The sequence below is a fragment of the Phyllobates terribilis genome, unplaced genomic scaffold (genome assembly GCF_046119375.1).
Source record: "Phyllobates terribilis strain yellow unplaced genomic scaffold, ASM4611937v1 Scaffold_63__1_contigs__length_7903474, whole genome shotgun sequence".
Taxonomy (NCBI): Eukaryota; Metazoa; Chordata; class Amphibia; order Anura; family Dendrobatidae; genus Phyllobates; species Phyllobates terribilis.
This window is the reverse complement of record NW_027362823.1, coordinates 7,854,530-7,874,280: the sequence shown is the minus strand read 5'-3', so window position 1 is coordinate 7,874,280 and position 19,751 is coordinate 7,854,530. Positions and strand designations below refer to the sequence as shown.

The following is a 19,751-nucleotide window of genomic DNA, read 5'->3' as shown; positions in this document are numbered from 1 at the left end:
AACAGCAGGGGGTGAAGGTGCTGTGTTTAAAGAGGTGGAGTTATGCAGATCTAAAACGCGTGGATTGCAGCAGCAGCAAGCCGAAAAGTGCAGGCATGTAAGGGATCTAGAGGTTGACAACATGTCTTCTTAACGGGAGTCCAGGAGCTCATCTCCACAAATGGACTTTTCAGGATCCTTGGGTGGCTCCGTAGTTTGAAACCAATTCTGGTTATCGCTTCTCGGCCTTTTGGCTAAGATCAAGTGTAGTATCTGTTCTTATCAGTTTAATATCTGATACGTCCCCTATCTGGGGACCATATATTAAATGGATTTTTAGAACAGGGAGATGGAAAAAGAGCTTGCTCTGTCCACTCCACGCATTGACCTGGTATTGCAGTATCTCCAGGACCGGTGCACCCCTTCTTTAATGCAGTTTCTAAAATCAGAAAGAATTGAATTCAATGTTTTTTGTTCATTTTGCTTGTTTGTCGGATTTTGGGATGGACTCTTTGGCTTTGCTTTTCTTCTCCTCATTGGATTTTTCATGTTCAAAGTTGCAGAAGCCAGATTACAAGCTCATTTTGGTTCAACTTCAGCATCTGTGCATTGCATTGCCATGTAATGTAATGCAATGCTATCTTTCTAGCTCTCCCTTTTTACTTCCTTTTGGATAAACAGACATATTAGGCAAGCATTTTGGAGCTTTCACCTAAATAACTACAGGTGGTGAGATAAGCTGCACAATATAATTGACCTTTCAGTATATTGTTGCACACACACCATCTATTTAGCAAATGCCCTTGTTATCAACAGCAGCCTTTTAAACTCACCTGAGCTAACAGGTATGTGCGCTGGTTACTCTGCTGCGCTTAAAATTTCTTTTTTGGTTTGCTACAATGCCTTTTCTGAAACGTTGTCTCCCTCTGCTGGAACACTGACTTCTTTCATTTAATGCCTGCAGACTATAAAAGAGAACCCAACCCAAAAAGTTTGGTTGATTAGTCTGTGGCATTCTGTTAAACTGTTGCTTATGGCGGTCTCTGTGAGCTTCTCAGCGACATTCAGCCAGCCAGGTATCCTGCCTGCAGTAGATGGAATGTGGCAATGGAACGCTGGCTGCGCGTGTCATAATAGGCTCTGAGCCTTTATATACCTGTGCACAGCAGCAGCCACCTTCAGTCTGCTGCTGGACAGCCAGCAGCAGCAGCAGCAGCAGGAGAGGTATGTAATCAGCAGCCCTCCTGCTAAGGGTAGACAGCTGCTCGTTCCACCCCACCCCCCGCCTTAATTGGTTCTCCTCCCTTCCAACGGTGTTGAGGCGGGTGGGAACAGCAGGGGGTGAAGGTGCTGTGTTTAAAGAGGTGGAGTTATGCAGATCTAAAACGCGTGGATTGCAGCAGCAGCAAGCCGAAAAGTGCAGGCATGTAAGGGATCTAGAGGTTGACAACATGTCTTCTTAACGGGAGTCCAGGAGCTCATCTCCACAAATGGACTTTTCAGGATCCTTGGGTGGCTCCGTAGTTTGAAACCAATTCTGGTTATCGCTTCTCGGCCTTTTGGCTAAGATCAAGTGTAGTATCTGTTCTTATCAGTTTAATATCTGATACGTCCCCTATCTGGGGACCATATATTAAATGGATTTTTAGAACAGGGAGATGGAAAAAGAGCTTGCTCTGTCCACTCCACGCATTGACCTGGTATTGCAGTATCTCCAGGACCGGTGCACCCCTTCTTTAATGCAGTTTCTAAAATCAGAAAGAATTGAATTCAATGTTTTTTGTTCATTTTGCTTGTTTGTCGGATTTTGGGATGGACTCTTTGGCTTTGCTTTTCTTCTCCTCATTGGATTTTTCATGTTCAAAGTTGCAGAAGCCAGATTACAAGCTCATTTTGGTTCAACTTCAGCAACTGTGCATTGCATTGCCATGTAATGTAATGCAATGCTATCTTTCTAGCTCTCCCTTTTTACTTCCTTTTGGATAAACAGACATATTAGGCAAGCATTTTGGAGCTTTCACCTAAATAACTACAGGTGGTGAGATAAGCTGCACAATATAATTGACCTTTCAGTATATTGTTGCACACACACCATCTATTTAGCAAATGCCCTTGTTATCAACAGCAGCCTTTTAAACTCACCTGAGCTAACAGGTATGTGCGCTGGTTACTCTGCTGCGCTTAAAATTTCTTTTTTGGTTTGCTACAATGCCTTTTCTGAAACGTTGTCTCCCTCTGCTGGAACACTGACTTCTTTCATTTAATGCCTGCAGACTATAAAAGAGAACCCAACCCAAAAAGTTTGGTTGATTAGTCTGTGGCATTCTGTTAAACTGTTGCTTATGGCGGTCTCTGTGAGCTTCTCAGCGACATTCAGCCAGCCAGGTATCCTGCCTGCAGTAGATGGAATGTGGCAATGGAACGCTGGCTGCGCGTGTCATAATAGGCTCTGAGCCTTTATATACCTGTGCACAGCAGCAGCCACCTTCAGTCTGCTGCTGGACAGCCAGCAGCAGCAGCAGCAGGAGAGGTATGTAATCAGCAGCCCTCCTGCTAAGGGTAGACAGCTGCTCGTTCCACCCCACCCCCCGCCTTAATTGGTTCTCCTCCCTTCCAACGGTGTTGAGGCGGGTGGGAACAGCAGGGGGTGAAGGTGCTGTGTTTAAAGAGGTAGAGTTATGCAGATCTAAAACGCGTGGATTGCAGCAGCAGCAAGCCGAAAAGTGCAGGCATGTAAGGGATCTAGAGGTTGACAACATGTCTTCTTAACGGGAGTCCAGGAGCTCATCTCCACAAATGGACTTTTCAGGATCCTTGGGTGGCTCCGTAGTTTGAAACCAATTCTGGTTATCGCTTCTCGGCCTTTTGGCTAAGATCAAGTGTAGTATCTGTTCTTATCAGTTTAATATCTGATACGTCCCCTATCTGGGGACCATATATTAAATGGATTTTTAGAACAGGGAGATGGAAAAAGAGCTTGCTCTGTCCACTCCACGCATTGACCTGGTATTGCAGTATCTCCAGGACCGGTGCACCCCTTCTTTAATGCAGTTTCTAAAATCAGAAAGAATTGAATTCAATGTTTTTTGTTCATTTTGCTTGTTTGTCGGATTTTGGGATGGACTCTTTGGCTTTGCTTTTCTTCTCCTCATTGGATTTTTCATGTTCAAAGTTGCAGAAGCCAGATTACAAGCTCATTTTGGTTCAACTTCAGCAACTGTGCATTGCATTGCCATGTAATGTAATGCAATGCTATCTTTCTAGCTCTCCCTTTTTACTTCCTTTTGGATAAACAGACATATTAGGCAAGCATTTTGGAGCTTTCACCTAAATAACTACAGGTGGTGAGATAAGCTGCACAATATAATTGACCTTTCAGTATATTGTTGCACACACACCATCTATTTAAAAAATGCCCTTGTTATCAACAGCAGCCTTTTAAACTCACCTGAGCTAACAGGTATGTGCGCTGGTTACTCTGCTGCGCTTAAAATTTCTTTTTTGGTTTGCTACAATGCCTTTTCTGAAACGTTGTCTCCCTCTGCTGGAACACTGACTTCTTTCATTTAATGCCTGCAGACTATAAAAGAGAACCCAACCCAAAAAGTTTGGTTGATTAGTCTGTGGCATTCTGTTAAACTGTTGCTTATGGCGGTCTCTGTGAGCTTCTCAGCGACATTCAGCCAGCCAGGTATCCTGCCTGCAGTAGATGGAATGTGGCAATGGAACGCTGGCTGCGCGTGTCATAATAGGCTCTGAGCCTTTATATACCTGTGCACAGCAGCAGCCACCTTCAGTCTGCTGCTGGACAGCCAGCAGCAGCAGCAGCAGGAGAGGTATGTAATCAGCAGCCCTCCTGCTAAGGGTAGACAGCTGCTTGTTCCACCCCACCCCCCGCCTTAATTGGTTCTCCTCCCTTCCAACGGTGTTGAGGCGGGTGGGAACAGCAGGGGGTGAAGGTGCTGTGTTTAAAGAGGTGGAGTTATGCAGATCTAAAACGCGTGGATTGCAGCAGCAGCAAGCCGAAAAGTGCAGGCATGTAAGGGATCTAGAGGTTGACAACATGTCTTCTTAACGGGAGTCCAGGAGCTCATCTCCACAAATGGACTTTTCAGGATCCTTGGGTGGCTCCGTAGTTTGAAACCAATTCTGGTTATCGCTTCTCGGCCTTTTGGCTACGATCAAGTGCTTTATTGCAGGAGATTGTGGTTGAAGGGCACTCGGGTACCCCTCTCCTTGGCCTGGCAGGATCGTCCACTTTGGTGGACTTAACCTGCTTGCTGCTATTAGGGAGAGGGCTTAGTCCCAGGGTAACGAGTTGCGATCCCCCAGCTTCCAGGTGTTTTTCGCTGCAAGAACACTGGGAGCGCAGATTGCAAGCGGCTGCAATTTGCAACCTTGTTGCGTTTTTCCATGGAGGTTGACCCTAACCTCGTGCCTCTTTATGCGAGGCTAAAAAACTCTATCCGAATTCACTTCACGGCGGGTGGCTCGGATATGAGGAAATTAGGGTATGTAGTCCAGGACGTGCTCAGGAACCTTCTTGGCGTACAAAGGAATGAAATTCTCTCCATCCAGGATTATCCCAGAAGAGGTGACTATGACATCACATTCACCGGAGAAGGTATTTTTAGAGATGTACTAGAAAAGTTAAAAAAAGTTGAAAATAGTCCTGTTTTGAAAGGGATACAAATTGTTGAGCATGTCCTGGATGAGGTAAGACTGGTTATTGTAAAAGTATTTTCGCCCTTTGTTTCTGCTCCAGAAGTAATGTCATTTCTAGCAATTTATTTTAAAAGTGTTAAATGTATTGGGAAGATATTAAACGAATATAACATATGGACATCTAAGTGGAAATTCCTTGTGAAGTGTACAAGAGATCCAAATACACCAGGTGGTATACGGCTCCCCCCTGCCCGTTTCAAAATTGGGCAAACAAATGGGGATTTCTTCTTTTCTGGGATGCCAGTATATTGCAGAAATTGTGGGCGCTATGGTCATTCAAAAGAAAACTGTCATGTATCATGTAGAAATTGTGCTAGTGAAGAACATGAGACAAAAGAATGCCCTAAGGAAAAGAAATGCAGTTTTTGCCAGACTCCAGGTCACTTTTATTTTTCTTGCCCTCACAGATTTCGGGAAGATGAGCAAAAGGGGAAGTCCAAGACGTCCAACCAAGGACCAAAAGATCAGACCACCCCTCAGGAGGAGGAACAACAACCTGGAGCCTCTGGAGACAATAAGGGCGTACCAAATAGTGAAGTGTCTCCAGAGTCTATGACAGGTAAAATACCAAATCCCAAAACCTGGCTGCAGGACCTGCGGGAGTCCAAAAGGAGGGCTGAGAAGGAGCAGAAGGGCACTACTGGTAAGGTCAAAAGGGACCGGCAAAAGGCCAACACAGAAGCCCATGCCCAGTCTGGGTCTCCTAGTGCTGAGGGCGCTGAGTGGATACAGGTGGGTCCTAAGAAAATGAAAAAGGGTGGTTCGGAGGAGGCAGCAGGAGGTGAACAGATGGACACTTCTCCAGAAGGGGACGTGGACGCTGGACCCTCAGGGGTTTCGGTCTCCGCTGCTACAGGTGGGGACCGGGATCTTGCTGCCTCTGAAGAGTCAGAGGCTCTGCCTTGTGCGCAACCTCCTCCTATAGGACGACCTTCTACAGGTCAAACAGGGGCGGCGGAACCCCTCGGGGACCCACCTGATGAGGAACTGCATGGCCAGCCAATGGAGACCCAGCGGGTTCTGCCAGCCAGCCCTCCGAGCTATGCCAGTGTAGCGTCGGGTTTATATAAATGTGGTAATCTTTCCTCCTCCACGGAGACTCTCGTGACGATACTATCAGATGAGGAGGGAGGCGCAAGCCCAGTGGTCTGATCAGGTTCATCGGACAGGTAAATCCGTTGCTCTTAGTTACCTAAGTAAAATTTCTACATTTTCTAATGATGGCTGAACTCAAAGGTATTTCCCTCAACGTGAGAGGCATAAAATCTAACACGAGAAGAACTGCTCTTTTTAATTTTTTTACGTGTTTTACTGCATCTGTATTTTTTCTGCAAGAATGTAATATCCCACATGAAATGTCATATCAAAAATATAAAGATGAGTGGAAGTGTGGGCCATCTGTCTGGTCCGGATCGAATGCTGCAGGATCAGCGGGTGTAGCCATACTTTTTAAAGGGAACGTTTTAATTGATTTTATTCAGGAAATTTTACCAGGTCGTATTTTATTAGTGAAAGCTTTTATTGATGGTATTAGATGGCAGTTTTTAAATTTTTATGGATCCCCAGAGAAAAATGAAAGAGCCGAAATGCTTGATCTTTTACCATTATTTATTAATAACTCTGAACCTTTTATCTTAGCAGGGGATTTTAATTGTGTTTTAAAAGGTGAAAACCGGCGCTCCAGCTCTGTAAGCAGGAACTACGATAAAACCTCAGGTATGCTACATGATATAGTCAAAGATGCTAAATTGATAGACATATATAAAGAGTGTCATAGTGACAGCCCAGAGGACGCCGGTTTCACTTGGAGCAATGCTAATTGTAGCTCTAGGATTGATTTTATTTTTGGTTCAGATAAAACAATACCTGCCAAATGTGAAGTTTTAACTAATATATTTTCAGACCATAAACTTTAATCCTTTACCATAAAAGTAAATGACAACAAAAAATGTGGTAAGAATAGCTGGAAAATGAACGTATCCCTTTTAACCGACCCGCAGATTTTATCAGATTTTATTGAGTTTTATAGGAAATGTAGAAAAGGGAAAAAAACAAATGAGACTATGAGTGTATGGTGGGATAGAATGAAAGTAAAAATAAAAGACTTTTTTATTAAAAAGAGTATATGTAGAGCCAAAGAAAAATATGAAGAATATAGAATTTTAAATACCCGCCTACAAACATTATTTAAGCTCAGAGACAATGGGATAGATGTACAAGTTGATATTTCAAACTTAAAAGAAGAGATTTCAAAATGGCTAGAACAAAAAGGAAAAGAGATAATTTTTCGTTCTAGAGTACAACATATAGAAGAAAATGAAAAGTGTTCCAGATATTTTTTTAGGAAAAATAAAAAAGAAAAAGTGATAATTGACCATATAGATGGTGAGAATAATATAAAAAATATGCTGGGTAAAGTTGAGGTTTTTTTTTCTAATCTTTTTAATGGAAAAAATATAGATAATAAATTAATGGATGATTCGCTGCAAGGACTAACAGCTGTTTTAGATCCCGCATCCCAAGAGTTTTTATCCCAAGTTTTAACGGAACAAGAAGTGTTAAAAACTATTAAAAGTTTTAAAACTGGAAAGGTCCCTGGTCCTGATGGCATCCCAATAGAATTTTATGTATGTTTTTATGATATTTTAAAATATGATTTGTTTTATTTGTTTACTGAGGTTTTTAATAATAAGGTTTTATTAAATTCCTGGAAGAAAGGTGAAGTCTCCCTCCTATACAAAAAAGGCGATAAATCAAAATTAGAAAACTGGAGACCAATAACACTTTTAAATTGTGACTATAAAATAATGGCTAAAATTTGTGCAAATCGTCTAAAAGAAGTCATCAGCAAAGTTATTCATTCTAATCAAGTGTGTGGGGTGCCGGGGCGCAGTATATGGGACAATCTGAATTTAGTGAAAGACTGTATTGAGGATGTGAAAGACAGAAAGGGGAAAATGGCGATTTTATCTATTGATTTTGAAAAAGCATTTGACCGTGTCTCACACTTTTATCTTTTTAAAGTTTTAGAGAAAATGGGCATACCAGAAGGGTTTTTACTATCGCTTAAAGCATTTTACAAGGATTGTACAAGTAAGATTTTAGTGAATGGTTTTAAGACACAAGAGGTATTTTTACGGTCAGGGGTGAAACAGGGATGCCCTCTGTCCCCCCTACTGTTTATCTGTGCACTGGAACCAATGTTATGTGCAATACGCCAAAATAAACAGATATGCGGTGTCCCTCTGCCTGGAAGCGGTGGTTTGGAGGCCAAGGTTGTAGGCTACATGGATGACGTGGCGGTCTTGTGTACAGATGCACCATCACTTACGGCCACTCTCCATCAAGTGCAATCCTTTTGCCTAGCTTCTGGTTTTAAAATCAATTTTAATAAGTGTAACATTTTAAGTGTTGGGGGGATGATTTTACGTGATGTACCAATTAATGTCTCCGAATCCATTTCCATTTTAGGTATATCATTCACTGAAAATAATGATGGTTATAATAGTTGGGAAACAGTTACACAGAAAGTAAATACGAAAATATGTATGTGGAACATGAGGAGACTTACAATGGAGGGTAAAGTATTGGTTTTAAAGATGGTGATTTTACCTCTTTTATTGTATCTTAGCATGGTTTTCCCCCCGCCTGTTAATGTTTTAAAAAAGATAACCAAAACCTGTTTTACCTTCTTTTGGAACTCAAAAATGGAAAAGCTGAAAAGAGAAATCGTGATGAAATCAAAAGTAAAAGGTGGTAAAGATTTTCCAGATTTTAATAGGTTTCTTTTAATCCATCTGTTCGTTTACTGTTTTAATGCCCTTTTTAAGAATCACTATTGGTCCTTTTTTATGCGTTTTAATACAGGATTTTTTATGAGAAAGTTTGGATGGTATGAAGTTAATATATCTGTGCCCCATGCTTTTAATTTGTCGACGCATTATGAGATTTTAAGGAAAATAGTGTCCGATTTTAATTTAGGGACTAAGAAAATAGAGGAATTAAGAAATAGTAAGAAACTAATTAAAGAAATACGTAAAAGTGAGGAAATATGTAATGTTGACAGATATGATGATGACAAATCTATGTCTATCTGGAAAATGATTAACGTTTTTTATCTTTTTAATGAACAGAGAGATCTGGCTTGGAGTTGCATGCACCGCTGTCTTCCTTGCCGGGCATTCCAATACAGAAGAGGATTTGTGAGGTCTGCCATCTGCCCAAGAGCCGGATGCCAAGACGAGGAAACGGTGGAACATCTATTATGGACATGTAATTTTGCAAAGGATTTCTGGAGAAGACTGCTCCCCCTACTGGAAAAGGTGGCAGACCTCAAGGACTTTACATATAAAACTGTGCTATACGGACTTATGGAATGCCCCACAATGGACCAGTACACAATGGCTTGGAAGACAGTGAACTGCGCCAAGTCATCTCTCTGGAAAGCACGCAACATTGCTATTTTTAAACAAGATGTTTTATCAGTGAATGATGTTTTAAGTTTATGTTTATGTGAAATGTATACTTATTATTTAATTGACAAAAAGAAGAATGTACATATTTCCAAAAAATGGCTTGTTGACCAATGGAACCTAATTATTTAAAATCTTTGTATTTTTTTGTTTTGTAAATTTCATTTGTCTTTTAACGTTTGGTTTTTGTGTAATTATGCTTGTAATTTGTTAAAGTTTTAATAAACGGTTTTATCCCTCTGCAGGGGATAGCCAAATTAAAAAAAATCTGTTCTTATCAGTTTAATATCTGATACGTCCCCTATCTGGGGACCATATATTAAATGGATTTTTAGAACAGGGAGATGGAAAAAGAGCTTGCTCTGTCCACTCCACGCATTGACCTGGTATTGCAGTATCTCCAGGACCGGTGCACCCCTTCTTTAATGCAGTTTCTAAAATCAGAAAGAATTGAATTCAATGTTTTTTGTTCATTTTGCTTGTTTGTCGGATTTTGGGATGGACTCTTTGGCTTTGCTTTTCTTCTCCTCATTGGATTTTTCATGTTCAAAGTTGCAGAAGCCAGATTACAAGCTCATTTTGGTTCAACTTCAGCAACTGTGCATTGCATTGCCATGTAATGTAATGCAATGCTATCTTTCTAGCTCTCCCTTTTTACTTCCTTTTGGATAAACAGACATATTAGGCAAGCATTTTGGAGCTTTCACCTAAATAACTACAGGTGGTGAGATAAGCTGCACAATATAATTGACCTTTCAGTATATTGTTGCACACACACCATCTATTTAGCAAATGCCCTTGTTATCAACAGCAGCCTTTTAAACTCACCTGAGCTAACAGGTATGTGCGCTGGTTACTCTGCTGCGCTTAAAATTTCTTTTTTGGTTTGCTACAATGCCTTTTCTGAAACGTTGTCTCCCTCTGCTGGAACACTGACTTCTTTCATTTAATGCCTGCAGACTATAAAAGAGAACCCAACCCAAAAAGTTTGGTTGATTAGTCTGTGGCATTCTGTTAAACTGTTGCTTATGGCGGTCTCTGTGAGCTTCTCAGCGACATTCAGCCAGCCAGGTATCCTGCCTGCAGTAGATGGAATGTGGCAATGGAACGCTGGCTGCGCGTGTCATAATAGGCTCTGAGCCTTTATATACCTGTGCACAGCAGCAGCCACCTTCAGTCTGCTGCTGGACAGCCAGCAGCAGCAGCAGCAGCAGGAGAGGTATGTAATCAGCAGCCCTCCTGCTAAGGGTAGACAGCTGCTCGTTCCACCCCACCCCCCGCCTTAATTGGTTCTCCTCCCTTCCAACGGTGTTGAGGCGGGTGGGAACAGCAGGGGGTGAAGGTGCTGTGTTTAAAGAGGTGGAGTTATGCAGATCTAAAACGCGTGGATTGCAGCAGCAGCAAGCCGAAAAGTGCAGGCATGTAAGGGATCTAGAGGTTGACAACATGTCTTCTTAACGGGAGTCCAGGAGCTCATCTCCACAAATGGACTTTTCAGGATCCTTGGGTGGCTCCGTAGTTTGAAACCAATTCTGGTTATCGCTTCTCGGCCTTTTGGCTAAGATCAAGTGTAGTATCTGTTCTTATCAGTTTAATATCTGATACGTCCCCTATCTGGGGACCATATATTAAATGGATTTTTAGAACAGGGAGATGGAAAAAGAGCTTGCTCTGTCCACTCCACGCATTGACCTGGTATTGCAGTATCTCCAGGACCGGTGCACCCCTTCTTTAATGCAGTTTCTAAAATCAGAAAGAATTGAATTCAATGTTTTTTGTTCATTTTGCTTGTTTGTCGGATTTTGGGATGGACTCTTTGGCTTTGCTTTTCTTCTCCTCATTGGATTTTTCATGTTCAAAGTTGCAGAAGCCAGATTACAAGCTCATTTTGGTTCAACTTCAGCAACTGTGCATTGCATTGCCATGTAATGTAATGCAATGCTATCTTTCTAGCTCTCCCTTTTTACTTCCTTTTGGATAAACAGACATATTAGGCAAGCATTTTGGAGCTTTCACCTAAATAACTACAGGTGGTGAGATAAGCTGCACAATATAATTGACCTTTCAGTATATTGTTGCACACACACCATCTATTTAGCAAATGCCCTTGTTATCAACAGCAGCCTTTTAAACTCACCTGAGCTAACAGGTATGTGCGCTGGTTACTCTGCTGCGCTTAAAATTTCTTTTTTGGTTTGCTACAATGCCTTTTCTGAAACGTTGTCTCCCTCTGCTGGAACACTGACTTCTTTCATTTAATGCCTGCAGACTATAAAAGAGAACCCAACCCAAAAAGTTTGGTTGATTAGTCTGTGGCATTCTGTTAAACTGTTGCTTATGGCGGTCTCTGTGAGCTTCTCAGCGACATTCAGCCAGCCAGGTATCCTGCCTGCAGTAGATGGAATGTGGCAATGGAACGCTGGCTGCGCGTGTCATAATAGGCTCTGAGCCTTTATTTACCTGTGCACAGCAGCAGCCACCTTCAGTCTGCTGCTGGACAGCCAGCAGCAGCAGCAGGAGAGGTATGTAATCAGCAGCCCTCCTGCTAAGGGTAGACAGCTGCTCGTTCCACCCCACCCCCCGCCTTAATTGGTTCTCCTCCCTTCCAACGGTGTTGAGGCGGGTGGGAACAGCAGGGGGTGAAGGTGCTGTGTTTAAAGAGGTGGAGTTATGCAGATCTAAAACGCGTGGATTGCAGCAGCAGCAAGCCGAAAAGTGCAGGCATGTAAGGGATCTAGAGGTTGACAACATGTCTTCTTAACGGGAGTCCAGGAGCTCATCTCCACAAATGGACTTTTCAGGATCCTTGGGTGGCTCCGTAGTTTGAAACCAATTCTGGTTATCGCTTCTCGGCCTTTTGGCTAAGATCAAGTGTAGCATCAGTTCTTATCAGTTTAATATCTGATACGTCCCCTATCTGGGGACCATATATTAAATGGATTTTTAGAACAGGGAGATGGAAAAAGAGCTTGCTCTGTCCACTCCACGCATTGACCTGGTATTGCAGTATCTCCAGGACCGGTGCACCCCTTCTTTAATGCAGTTTCTAAAATCAGAAAGAATTGAATTCAATGTTTTTTGTTCATTTTGCTTGTTTGTCGGATTTTGGGATGGACTCTTTGGCTTTGCTTTTCTTCTCCTCATTGGATTTTTCATGTTCAAAGTTGCAGAAGCCAGATTACAAGCTCATTTTGGTTCAACTTCAGCATCTGTGCATTGCATTGCCATGTAATGTAATGCAATGCTATCTTTCTAGCTCTCCCTTTTTACTTCCTTTTGGATAAACAGACATATTAGGCAAGCATTTTGGAGCTTTCACCTAAATAACTACAGGTGGTGAGATAAGCTGCACAATATAATTGACCTTTCAGTATATTGTTGCACACACACCATCTATTTAGCAAATGCCCTTGTTATCAACAGCAGCCTTTTAAACTCACCTGAGCTAACAGGTATGTGCGCTGGTTACTCTGCTGCGCTTAAAATTTCTTTTTTGGTTTGCTACAATGCCTTTTCTGAAACGTTGTCTCCCTCTGCTGGAACACTGACTTCTTTCATTTAATGCCTGCAGACTATAAAAGAGAACCCAACCCAAAAAGTTTGGTTGATTAGTCTGTGGCATTCTGTTAAACTGTTGCTTATGGCGGTCTCTGTGAGCTTCTCAGCGACATTCAGCCAGCCAGGTATCCTGCCTGCAGTAGATGGAATGTGGCAATGGAACGCTGGCTGCGCGTGTCATAATAGGCTCTGAGCCTTTATATACCTGTGCACAGCAGCAGCCACCTTCAGTCTGCTGCTGGACAGCCAGCAGCAGCAGCAGCAGCAGGAGAGGTATGTAATCAGCAGCCCTCCTGCTAAGGGTAGACAGCTGCTCGTTCCACCCCACCCCCCGCCTTAATTGGTTCTCCTCCCTTCCAACGGTGTTGAGGCGGGTGGGAACAGCAGGGGGTGAAGGTGCTGTGTTTAAAGAGGTGGAGTTATGCAGATCTAAAACGCGTGGATTGCAGCAGCAGCAAGCCGAAAAGTGCAGGCATGTAAGGGATCTAGAGGTTGACAACATGTCTTCTTAACGGGAGTCCAGGAGCTCATCTCCACAAATGGACTTTTCAGGATCCTTGGGTGGCTCCGTAGTTTGAAACCAATTCTGGTTATCGCTTCTCGGCCTTTTGGCTAAGATCAAGTGTAGTATCTGTTCTTATCAGTTTAATATCTGATACGTCCCCTATCTGGGGACCATATATTAAATGGATTTTTAGAACAGGGAGATGGAAAAAGAGCTTGCTCTGTCCACTCCACGCATTGACCTGGTATTGCAGTATCTCCAGGACCGGTGCACCCCTTCTTTAATGCAGTTTCTAAAATCAGAAAGAATTGAATTCAATGTTTTTTGTTCATTTTGCTTGTTTGTCGGATTTTGGGATGGACTCTTTGGCTTTGCTTTTCTTCTCCTCATTGGATTTTTCATGTTCAAAGTTGCAGAAGCCAGATTACAAGCTCATTTTGGTTCAACTTCAGCAACTGTGCATTGCATTGCCATGTAATGTAATGCAATGCTATCTTTCTAGCTCTCCCTTTTTACTTCCTTTTGGATAAACAGACATATTAGGCAAGCATTTTGGAGCTTTCACCTAAATAACTACAGGTGGTGAGATAAGCTGCACAATATAATTGACCTTTCAGTATATTGTTGCACACACACCATCTATTTAGCAAATGCCCTTGTTATCAACAGCAGCCTTTTAAACTCACCTGAGCTAACAGGTATGTGCGCTGGTTACTCTGCTGCGCTTAAAATTTCTTTTTTGGTTTGCTACAATGCCTTTTCTGAAACGTTGTCTCCCTCTGCTGGAACACTGACTTCTTTCATTTAATGCCTGCAGACTATAAAAGAGAACCCAACCCAAAAAGTTTGGTTGATTAGTCTGTGGCATTCTGTTAAACTGTTGCTTATGGCGGTCTCTGTGAGCTTCTCAGCGACATTCAGCCAGCTAGGTATCCTGCCTGCAGTAGATGGAATGTGGCAATGGAACGCTGGCTGCGCGTGTCATAACAGGCTCTGAGCCTTTATATACCTGTGCACAGCAGCAGCCACCTTCAGTCTGCTGCTGGACAGCCAGCAGCAGCAGCAGCAGGAGAGGTATGTAATCAGCAGCCCTCCTGCTAAGGGTAGACAGCTGCTCGTTCCACCCCACCCCCCGCCTTAATTGGTTCTCCTCCCTTCCAACGGTGTTGAGGCGGGTGGGAACAGCAGGGGGTGAAGGTGCTGTGTTTAAAGAGGTGGAGTTATGCAGATCTAAAACGCGTGGATTGCAGCAGCAGCAAGCCGAAAAGTGCAGGCATGTAAGGGATCTAGAGGTTGACAACATGTCTTCTTAACGGGAGTCCAGGAGCTCATCTCCACAAATGGACTTTTCAGGATCCTTGGGTGGCTCCGTAGTTTGAAACCATTTCTGGTTATCGCTTCTCGGCCTTTTGGCTAAGATCAAGTGTAGCATCTGTTCTTATCAGTTTAATATCTGATACGTCCCCTATCTGGGGACCATATATTAAATGGATTTTTAGAACAGGGAGATGGAAAAAGAGCTTGCTCTGTCCACTCCACGCATTGACCTGGTATTGCAGTATCTCCAGGACCGGTGCACCCCTTCTTTAATGCAGTTTCTAAAATCAGAAAGAATTGAATTCAATGTTTTTTGTTCATTTTGCTTGTTTGTCGGATTTTGGGATGGACTCTTTGGCTTTGCTTTTCTTCTCCTCATTGGATTTTTCATGTTCAAAGTTGCAGAAGCCAGATTACAAGCTCATTTTGGTTCAACTTCAGCATCTGTGCATTGCATTGCCATGTAATGTAATGCAATGCTATCTTTCTAGCTCTCCCTTTTTACTTCCTTTTGGATAAACAGACATATTAGGCAAGCATTTTGGAGCTTTCACCTAAATAACTACAGGTGGTGAGATAAGCTGCACAATATAATTGACCTTTCAGTATATTGTTGCACACACACCATCTATTTAGCAAATGCCCTTGTTATCAACAGCAGCCTTTTAAACTCACCTGAGCTAACAGGTATGTGCGCTGGTTACTCTGCTGCGCTTAAAATTTCTTTTTTGGTTTGCTACAATGCCTTTTCTGAAACGTTGTCTCCCTCTGCTGGAACACTGACTTCTTTCATTTAATGCCTGCAGACTATAAAAGAGAACCCAACCCAAAAAGTTTGGTTGATTAGTCTGTGGCATTCTGTTAAACTGTTGCTTATGGCGGTCTCTGTGAGCTTCTCAGCGACATTCAGCCAGCCAGGTATCCTGCCTGCAGTAGATGGAATGTGGCAATGGAACGCTGGCTGCGCGTGTCATAATAGGCTCTGAGCCTTTATATACCTGTGCACAGCAGCAGCCACCTTCAGTCTGCTGCTGGACAGCCAGCAGCAGCAGCAGCAGCAGGAGAGGTATGTAATCAGCAGCCCTCCTGCTAAGGGTAGACAGCTGCTCGTTCCACCCCACCCCCCGCCTTAATTGGTTCTCCTCCCTTCCAACGGTGTTGAGGCGGGTGGGAACAGCAGGGGGTGAAGGTGCTGTGTTTAAAGAGGTGGAGTTATGCAGATCTAAAACGCGTGGATTGCAGCAGCAGCAAGCCGAAAAGTGCAGGCATGTAAGGGATCTAGAGGTTGACAACATGTCTTCTTAACGGGAGTCCAGGAGCTCATCTCCACAAATGGACTTTTCAGGATCCTTGGGTGGCTCCGTAGTTTGAAACCAATTCTGGTTATCGCTTCTCGGCCTTTTGGCTAAGATCAAGTGTAGTATCTTTCGAAAAGGCGGTTTTGGATGTTGGCCGCCCTAGTAGATTGATACATTATGCACACTGGGGTTTAGGCGCTTGTTAGTACGCCAGGTGGCTAATATAGTCATCTGGTGGAAAGCATGGCCCCCCAGGATCGACGCCATTGGGCCGGGGAAGATCGAAAGCCCGAAGTGTGAAGTGCCCCAGGAGTGGTGACCCTGGGGTGCCTTAACTCACTGGGATTGGGAACCCCACTTGAGTTTATGGCACATTTGCACAAGCACTTCAAATTTTCTTTCTTCGCACACACCCTTATTCCGGGCCTTCTGGCCTTAGGATGGGGAATTTTTCAATTCCCGGTCGAAGGTCCGGGCAGTATTATACTGTGAAACCTTCACTATTTATATAATTTCTTTGTCACTGTGTGTCCACTTATTCACGTGTGTCACGTCCTACTAGGATTTTGTCGGGATGCGGTTCCCTTACGGGTTCCTCTCTTGGCAGGTCTAGGGGGGGAGTGTGTGGCCATCAGGTTCCGCTCCCCCCTGAACCCCCCTGGCTCTCCTCTTTCGAGAGGAGAGCGTTGTTGGCTCCTCTCTTCCGGGAGGGGAGCACAGTCTTTGGCTCCCAGTGCCTTGCTCAGGTGAGAACTCGGGCAGGTGCTAGGGGTAAGATTGGGTCGCCTCTGGCTTCGGCTGGAGGTGGCTTTTTGTCCCTGTTCCTCGCTGTGGCCTTTTGGCTCGGAGGGACGGGGAATGGTTTGGGGGACCCTTCTCCTTTTGGAGAGGGTTTCAAGAAGACCAGCATCCTAGTGCACTTTTTTTGTGGCACTTGTCACTTTTTTAAGCGCACTCGGGTTTTGTACACGAATTCGGGCTTTCAAAAAAAAAAAAAAAAAATCTGTTCTTATCAGTTTAATATCTGATACGTCCCCTATCTGGGGACCATATATTAAATGGATTTTTAGAACAGGGAGATGGAAAAAGAGCTTGCTCTGTCCACTCCACGCATTGACCTGGTATTGCAGTATCTCCAGGACCGGTGCACCCCTTCTTTAATGCAGTTTCTAAAATCAGAAAGAATTGAATTCAATGTTTTTTGTTCATTTTGCTTGTTTGTCGGATTTTGGGATGGACTCTTTGGCTTTGCTTTTCTTCTCCTCATTGGATTTTTCATGTTCAAAGTTGCAGAAGCCAGATTACAAGCTCATTTTGGTTCAACTTCAGCAACTGTGCATTGCATTGCCATGTAATGTAATGCAATGCTATCTTTCTAGCTCTCCCTTTTTACTTCCTTTTGGATAAACAGACATATTAGGCAAGCATTTTGGAGCTTTCACCTAAATAACTACAGGTGGTGAGATAAGCTGCACAATATAATTGACCTTTCAGTATATTGTTGCACACACACCATCTATTTAGCAAATGCCCTTGTTATCAACAGCAGCCTTTTAAACTCACCTGAGCTAACAGGTATGTGCGCTGGTTACTCTGCTGCGCTTAAAATTTCTTTTTTGGTTTGCTACAATGCCTTTTCTGAAACGTTGTCTCCCTCTGCTGGAACACTGACTTCTTTCATTTAATGCCTGCAGACTATAAAAGAGAACCCAACCCAAAAAGTTTGGTTGATTAGTCTGTGGCATTCTGTTAAACTGTTGCTTATGGCGGTCTCTGTGAGCTTCTCAGCGACATTCAGCCAGCCAGGTATCCTGCCTGCAGTAGATGGAATGTGGCAATGGAACGCTGGCTGCGCGTGTCATAATAGGCTCTGAGCCTTTATATACCTGTGCACAGCAGCAGCCACCTTCAGTCTGCTGCTGGACAGCCAGCAGCAGCAGCAGCAGGAGAGGTATGTAATCAGCAGCCCTCCTGCTAAGGGTAGACAGCTGCTCGTTCCACCCCACCCCCCGCCTTAATTGGTTCTCCTCCCTTCCAACGGTGTTGAGGCGGGTGGGAACAGCAGGGGGTGAAGGTGCTGTGTTTAAAGAGGTGGAGTTATGCAGATCTAAAACGCGTGGATTGCAGCAGCAGCAAGCTGAAAAGTTCAGGCATGTAAGGGATCTAGAGGTTGACAACATGTCTTCTTAACGGGAGTCCAGGAGCTCATCTCCACAAATGGACTTTTCAGGATCCTTGGGTGGCTCCGTAGTTTGAAACCAATTCTGGTTATCGCTTCTCGGCCTTTTGGCTAAGATCAAGTGTAGTATCTTTTGAAAAGGCAGTTTTGTCCTTGGGCTGCCCTAGTAAATTGATGCATTTTACACACTGGTTTGGTGCACTTGTTAGTACGCCAGGTGGCTCATAGAGTTATCTGATGGAAAACATGGCCCTCCAGGATCGAAGTCACTAGGCTGGGTAAGTGTGAGGGCTTTGGAGCAATGTGCCCCAGGAGTAGGCGCCCTGGTGGGAGTTCAAGCTTACTGGGACTGGGAACCCCAGAAAGACTTGGCTTCGTAGCACGCCGCACCTTTGCCAATCATACTTTCTGAGCAACCCCCCCCTATTCCTGGCCTCCGGGCTAGGAAGGGGAATTTTTATAAACCCGGTCGGAGGTCCGGTCAGCTTTGGGCTGAGAAACCAACACAGGCTCCAGCTCCACTAGGGTGGCAGCCTAGATGGAAGCTGGGAGCACGAAAACGGCTCTTCTCCGGCTTCGGCTAGGGAGAGCATCGGAGATCCCTGACCCTCGCTGTGGCCTTCTGGCTCAGAGGGATGGGGATAGTTTATTGGGGACCCTCTCCTCCGGGAAGGGTCCACATGAATCCTCGCCTCGTGCGCTGTTTTGGTGTGACTTCGGTCACATTTTTCAGTGCCTTGGATGCAGCTTCAATCAAAAAATCTGTTCTTATCAGTTTAATATCTGATACGTCCCCTATCTGGGGACCATATATTAAATGGATTTTTAGAACAGGGAGATGGAAAAAGAGCTTGCTCTGTCCACTCCACGCATTGACCTGGTATTGCAGTATCTCCAGGACCGGTGCACCCCTTCTTTAATGCAGTTTCTAAAATCAGAAAGAATTGAATTCAATGTTTTTTGTTCATTTTGCTTGTTTGTCGGATTTTGGGATGGACTCTTTGGCTTTGCTTTTCTTCTCCTCATTGGATTTTTCATGTTCAAAGTTGCAGAAGCCAGATTACAAGCTCATTTTGGTTCAACTTCAGCAACTGTGCATTGCATTGCCATGTAATGTAATGCAATGCTATCTTTCTAGCTCTCCCTTTTTACTTCCTTTTGGATAAACAGACATATTAGGCAAGCATTTTGGAGCTTTCACCTAAATAACTACAGGTGGTGAGATAAGCTGCACAATATAATTGACCTTTCAGTATATTGTTGCACACACACCATCTATTTAGCAAATGCCCTTGTTATCAACAGCAGCCTTTTAAACTCACCTGAGCTAACAGGTATGTGCGCTGGTTACTCTGCTGCGCTTAAAATTTCTTTTTTGGTTTGCTACAATGCCTTTTCTGAAACGTTGTCTCCCTCTGCTGGAACACTGACTTCTTTCATTTAATGCCTGCAGACTATAAAAGAGAACCCAACCCAAAAAGTTTGGTTGATTAGTCTGTGGCATTCTGTTAAACTGTTGCTTATGGCGGTCTCTGTGAGCTTCTCAGCGACATTCAGCCAGCCAGGTATCCTGCCTGCAGTAGATGGAATGTGGCAATGGAACGCTGGCTGCGCGTGTCATAATAGGCTCTGAGCCTTTATATACCTGTTCACAGCAGCAGCCACCTTCAGTCTGCTGCTGGACAGCCAGCAGCAGCAGCAGCAGGAGAGGTATGTAA

General features: G+C 43.8%; 10 non-coding genes and 2 pseudogenes across 10 annotated transcripts; all 12 read left to right on the top strand.

Annotated features, from left to right (window-relative positions):
• The first annotated feature begins 213 nt into the window (after positions 1–213).
• LOC141193011 (U2 spliceosomal RNA) lies at positions 214–404 on the top strand. The gene has a single exon (XR_012266312.1). It is a non-coding gene; the product is annotated as a U2 spliceosomal RNA (small nuclear RNA).
• Positions 405–1,522: 1,118 nt separating this feature from the next.
• LOC141193010 (U2 spliceosomal RNA) lies at positions 1,523–1,713 on the top strand. Its single transcript, XR_012266311.1, has one exon. It is a non-coding gene; the product is annotated as a U2 spliceosomal RNA (small nuclear RNA).
• Positions 1,714–2,828: 1,115 nt separating this feature from the next.
• On the top strand, positions 2,829–3,019 carry LOC141193009 (U2 spliceosomal RNA). The gene has a single exon (XR_012266310.1). It is a non-coding gene; the product is annotated as a U2 spliceosomal RNA (small nuclear RNA).
• Positions 3,020–9,409: 6,390 nt separating this feature from the next.
• LOC141192514 (U2 spliceosomal RNA) lies at positions 9,410–9,596 on the top strand. Its single transcript, XR_012265896.1, has one exon. It is a non-coding gene; the product is annotated as a U2 spliceosomal RNA (small nuclear RNA).
• Positions 9,597–10,714: 1,118 nt separating this feature from the next.
• Positions 10,715–10,905, top strand: LOC141193008 (U2 spliceosomal RNA). The gene has a single exon (XR_012266309.1). It is a non-coding gene; the product is annotated as a U2 spliceosomal RNA (small nuclear RNA).
• Positions 10,906–12,017: 1,112 nt separating this feature from the next.
• On the top strand, positions 12,018–12,208 carry LOC141193121 (U2 spliceosomal RNA). Its single transcript, XR_012266418.1, has one exon. It is a non-coding gene; the product is annotated as a U2 spliceosomal RNA (small nuclear RNA).
• A 1,118-nt stretch (positions 12,209–13,326) lies between these two features.
• LOC141193007 (U2 spliceosomal RNA) lies at positions 13,327–13,517 on the top strand. Its single transcript, XR_012266308.1, has one exon. It is a non-coding gene; the product is annotated as a U2 spliceosomal RNA (small nuclear RNA).
• A 1,115-nt stretch (positions 13,518–14,632) lies between these two features.
• LOC141193080 (U2 spliceosomal RNA) lies at positions 14,633–14,823 on the top strand. The gene has a single exon (XR_012266377.1). It is a non-coding gene; the product is annotated as a U2 spliceosomal RNA (small nuclear RNA).
• Positions 14,824–15,941: 1,118 nt separating this feature from the next.
• On the top strand, positions 15,942–16,033 carry LOC141192652 (U2 spliceosomal RNA; annotated as a pseudogene).
• A 794-nt stretch (positions 16,034–16,827) lies between these two features.
• On the top strand, positions 16,828–17,009 carry LOC141192564 (U2 spliceosomal RNA). The gene has a single exon (XR_012265935.1). It is a non-coding gene; the product is annotated as a U2 spliceosomal RNA (small nuclear RNA).
• A 1,115-nt stretch (positions 17,010–18,124) lies between these two features.
• Positions 18,125–18,240, top strand: LOC141192617 (U2 spliceosomal RNA; annotated as a pseudogene).
• A 525-nt stretch (positions 18,241–18,765) lies between these two features.
• LOC141193134 (U2 spliceosomal RNA) lies at positions 18,766–18,947 on the top strand. Its single transcript, XR_012266430.1, has one exon. It is a non-coding gene; the product is annotated as a U2 spliceosomal RNA (small nuclear RNA).
• The last annotated feature ends 804 nt before the right edge of the window (positions 18,948–19,751 follow it).